This window comes from Onychomys torridus, unplaced genomic scaffold (assembly GCF_903995425.1).
Source record: "Onychomys torridus unplaced genomic scaffold, mOncTor1.1, whole genome shotgun sequence".
NCBI lineage: Eukaryota > Metazoa > Chordata > Mammalia > Rodentia > Cricetidae > Onychomys > Onychomys torridus.
The window spans coordinates 1-5,253 of record NW_023413630.1 but is presented as its reverse complement, the minus strand read 5'-3'; the positions used below and the strand labels follow the sequence as shown (position 1 = coordinate 5,253).

The following is a 5,253-nucleotide window of genomic DNA, read 5'->3' as shown; positions in this document are numbered from 1 at the left end:
TAAAACATCTGCTCAAAATATAGGTTATATTGTAAAAAAAAAAGTTGCCTTGTGCTGTCAAGGTTGGGGAAAGCACACCTGAACAGCAAAGAGACCCTGCCGAGCATCAGATTCAAGCACAGTCAGGTCAAATGTCTTCTAAAAGCCCCTGTCCTGGGGGCAGAAAGAGCAGAAAACAGCAAAAAGACAAAGAGATTTAAAATACACCCTTGAGAACAGCTAGAAGATAAACCATTTCTGACAGAGGTTGCTATTACAAAAACATCTACAGTGGGACTGGGAAGCCAGATGCTCGCCCACGGAGAGACCTCTCTGCTCTGCACAGGTCTCTTAGTGGGGAGCATCATCAGGCTGCTCATCAGGGCTTCCTTAGTGCCTTTCTGCTGGACGTTGTAAGCACCAGTGCCATGATGGTGCTTCTGCTTCTTTTCCCTCCGTGGTTATTCCACATGTCTCTGCTGGGTGTTGTAAGGGTCTCAAGTGACTGCACTTTTCTGTCTATCTGCTGCATCTGTCTTGGACAACGGGTCAAAGGGCATGCATTACCCTCCCCTTACTTATACGTGGGGAAATGGAGCTGGCTGCTGAGTTACAGGATAGGGAAAAAGTCCCAGGGCCCTTTGTGCCTCAGGCAGTTTCTCTCCAGGGGCACCGTGGTTATCATGTCACACTGCTTCTGCTGTAGATAGAATTCTGACCTCCTCTCCCTCCTCTCCATACCTCACTGTTGAGCTTGTTTATTTGCTGCTTTGTTTCCTCAGCCTTGATGAACAGAACAGCGGCTCCAACCTCCGGGTCTGAAAAGTGACACACAAAGTGAGTCCTTTAGGAATACACTGTGTATTCAAGCTTTGGGATGGCTGCAGTGTGGAAGGAAGGCTGTCACCTCAGTGTCCCTGCTGCCTGAGCTCATGGGTTCTTCCTCCACAGGACCAGACACACCTTTGTGCAATCTTTGGGCAGTGATGCTGTCCTCTCAGGGGGCAGTCTCACAGCACCGTGATTGGTGACCACACTGGCTGCGTGTGTCCCACACAGTCAGCATACAGCACCGTGATTGGTGACCACACTGGCTGCGTGTGTCCCCACACAGTCAGCATGCTCCAATGTTGTACCTCCTGTCTCTTCTCATCCTCACTGTCACTCCCCATGCCACACACGCTGCCCATGCTTCCCTGTGCTCTTGTTTTTTAGTTCTCTTCTCTATCCAGGTTAAGAAGCACAAATAAGTTATGTCTTTGTGAAGGAAAAGATTTGATGATGGGACAGAATTAGCCTGTCCCTGATCAGCTGTGAATAGAACGCTTGTTTGTGGAGGAAGGAAAATCACTCAAAACAGATCAAAGTAGTCATAAGAGCCAATTTTACATAGATGTCTTGCAGTCACTCAACAAACCATTCCTGTCATACACAATAGGCCAGTACCCCTTTATAGGAAATGGCAGTGAATAAAGAGCCCAGCAAAGGGAAGAGGCATTTAAAGGCAATTAGGCAGTGAGTTTGGATTTCATGCTAAAGGCTGGTATAAACACTCTTGGGTTTTAAGCACTGAAGTTGAACCATACAAGTATACTTATACTTTAAAAATGTTCTCTCTACATTAAAAAGCAGTGTGAACTCAGGGAAGAAATTTGGTGGCAACAAAAACAAGATGTAAGTGTGGCCATAGAAGGACAGGTTTAGGCAGAACTGAAGTCACTTACAAGGTAGAATAAAGAGAAATTGTTGCTTAAATATTTGAGTATTAATGGTGGGACAAGGAAAAGGAGGAAGCCAAGACATGAGTGGGTGGAAAGGCCAAGGCTTCTGTACTGCCCCCAGGAACCACAAGGAAAACCTTGCTGCAGAGACTCACTACTGGCTTTTGTGGCAAACACAGCAGTTTGATGTGACTATTATTTCCAAAGTAAATTCAACATACATAATTTAGTTGAGTTAATGAATTAAGACTCTACTCTTTCTCCATTTGCATCAAGTCTTGCGTGGACCCTCTCTTTTCCCAGAAGGCAATGAGGGCTAGGAAGGATTGCTAATTGCCAATAAATGCTGAATTTACTAAACAGTAGAGCCTCATCCCTGCTGTCAAAACTGTCAATTCAGTATCTTTCTTGGGTTTGGGTTATACCGGGGGTTACTAGTTGGCAGGAGAATGGAACACAAGGATCTTAGCATTTCGTCAGAAGTGGGAGTGACATGGCCAGTGAGTGCTGGTCTTGCATACCAATTTTATTCCTTTTGTTTCATCTACAAGCATTTAACAACTTTTCAGTGTTCCATATTTATTAACTGAAGTTATGTTTTCCTTATTTGTCATTTCTGTTCTTGATCATATCGACAGATCCTTTTTGTGAGGTTGACAGAGGGGGAGAGAGATCAAATTGGGCTTGAGTTAGAGATATCTTTATACTAATTCACTATCTTTACAGGTTGATGTTTCATATTCAACTGTCCTATATCATTGCAAAGTTATTTATTCTGATAGTCTGTAAGTATATAACCTCTCATCAAATAAATGATTAAGTACTACCAATGTTTTCATAGCACACAACCAGCATGGTATTCTTCTAGGTAATGTTTTTGTGAATTCATCTGGATATATAATAGGAAAATAGTGACACCCTCTGATGAATACCAGAAACTGGATACTCTGTTTGCCAGGGATGGTAAATGGCAGGGCAGGGGGCCTGTTCAGAGGACAATTACAAGCAATGACCTTAGTAGCTGGAAGTGGTACTGATGCCAGTCAAATCACTGAGTGCCATGAAGAACCCCAGGAGATCGGCAGGCAGCAGTGCCAAAGAGTACACATTAGAGAGAACATCACTCTTGAAGATGACTAGCAGGTACTTACCTCCGAGTGGAGGGGAAATTCTGGGCTCTGGCCTGATTTGTTCAGAGCCAAAGTCAAAAGTCTGAGTTTCCTCACTGCTGTCACCATCTTCAATTCCATCAACAATCCTGGGTCAAGTACAGGAAATCAGTCAGCTGTGCACTTACATTTATGAGTTCCAGAACTTATAAGACCCCAAAGACATTTTGTGTTCAATTTCTAAATTCTGGGTGCTACAAAGTTATGCCAGCCCCATAGTAACCACTTTCTGAGATGACTCTTGGGGGCCTGACTACTAGCTCTGTGTGTATAACATGCGCTTCAGAGTTTGAAAACAAGTTTTAGATGGAAGCATAAGCCATTTAAGTATTTCTGAATTTTCATAACTAAAATATAATATTTGGGACATATGGTATGGCATAAAATATAATACCAAAGTTAATTGCATTTAGGGTTTATTCACTTTAAAATGTGGCAATTAGGAACTTTAAAACTATATATGTGGCTCACATTTTAGCTTACATTTCATTTTTGTTAGACATTGATGCTATTAGAAATTAGATTTATTTATTTTCAGTTTAAAAATCAGGTACACACACAAAAAAAAATGTTACCTCCATTTAAGAGAAAACACTTAAACTTAATGACTGAAACATCACAGAAAACAAGTTCAATGATACCTCTACACAAAGACCTAAAACTACCTATTTGAGTGATAAAGAATTCCATTTATTTTCTCAATATGTTTGTTGTTATTCTGGGAACTGAAGCTAGGGCCTTGTGAGTGCCAGGTAAATGTGTTCCACCTAGCTCCAGCCCCAGCCTGAGTGTTTAAATAGCTGAGAGTAGTTGAGTCTTTTACCTTGGTAAATGGTATCTAATTTGCTCACTGCTGAATACAAGTATGTTGTAGAAAATGTATACCGAAAGACAACACAGTTCAAAAACGAAAGTCTCCAGTCATTTGCTGCAGCTATCAACATTTTGACAAGTGTCCCTTCAATGCTCTTCACGAAAAGAACACCCACTCATGGGACCAGCGTGTGATCCTAGTGTCCCTTCTCTTCCAGCTCTGAGACTTTTCTAACTAAAAGTCATCCTTTCCTCATGTTCAGGCTCATGTGCAATACACAGATGCTGTAGTGCCTTTTTTGCAAGTGGATAAAGAACTAGTATATTAGAGCCATCATTTGGTTTACAAGTAGAGAAAGAATTTGAATCCAGCTTCCAGTCCTTACTGTTGCTGAGGTCTTTGACAGACTATTTAAGTCTTAAGTTTTCCTTTTTACAACATTATAGGGAGAAATAACATAAATGACTTCTCCAGACTCCAGGAAGATTAGGTACAAAATGAATGGAAAATCACCTAACAAGGTGCATGGAACCTAGGAAGCATTCAGGATATTTTCCTCACATGGGTGCTCAGCTGGTGGGGTTCTAATGGTCCTCATTGCCTTCCTGGACCCACAGCATGGGTTTTCTACCATCTTAATCTCCTGTAGTTGATTCTAAAGTGACTTTATTTTCAGTGCAAATAAAACTAGCTTTATTAAAAAGAAAAGTAAAACTAGCTTCAGTTATGCACAGTAACAAGCTGAATATCATGACAAGGACAACAGCCTGTAATCATGCATCATCTCAACCTGTTGTTCCATGAAGATTTGGGAGTTAAGGGGTAACACTGCATGATCTTGCTCTCTTCCATTTTTATTGTGAATTCAATTATAAATTGCATTATGATAAGTAGAGATAAATTAGTACAAAAGAGGAAGTGATGAATATTTACTGGAACCCATTTAAGTTATTGTAAGTACAATTTTCATAGCACACAATACACAGAAAACTGAGTATACATAGTTCAAAAATGCACACATGGTTCAGGAAAACTGAACAATTGAGGTTGTGAATTTATGGGACAGGAAGGCTCAGAAGGCCAAATAATTTATTAGGCATGTATGTGAGCACATGCAGAAGTGTGGATGCTCATCTGGGAGACTGCTGTGCTGGTGAACTCTTACCTTGGACTGAGCTCTGGGGTTCCAGCACTATTCACACTGCAAAGCTGCACTCTCAGGTTCTTCTCTTTCCTTCGGCTGTGGTTAGATGGCTCAGCCTCTTGCTTGGCTTTCAGAGAATTAGCAGTGGAGACTCTGATGGGTGAGTGGAAAGGTACTGTCCCTGAGGCTAGTTGCTTTAGGCTTAACCCTAGGTAGCTCTTGTTGCCTACAGTCTTCTTGTGGCGTGAAGCAGAGGGTCCCCTTGTATAGATAGGAGAGCGGGAGGTGGTCTCCTCTTCCTCCACTTCCTCCTCCTCTTCCTCATCTTCCACAATGGCTGGGAGTCTTTTGTTGATGCTTCCATTCCCCTTAGGCTCTGCCTAGATCAGTGGATAACACAGATTAGCACAGATTGCCAAGAGGCAT

The 5,253-nt window shown here is 41.9% G+C and overlaps 1 long non-coding RNA gene across 1 annotated transcript; it reads right to left on the bottom strand.

The window, feature by feature from the left end:
• Positions 1 to 744: 744 nt before the first annotated feature.
• Positions 745 to 5,203, bottom strand: LOC118576366. Its single transcript, XR_004943938.1, has 3 exons — positions 4,849 to 5,203; positions 2,852 to 2,958; positions 745 to 797 (listed from the first exon to the last, which is right to left on the bottom strand). It is a non-coding gene; the product is annotated as an uncharacterized LOC118576366 (long non-coding RNA).
• Between the last annotated feature and the right edge of the window lie 50 nt (positions 5,204 to 5,253).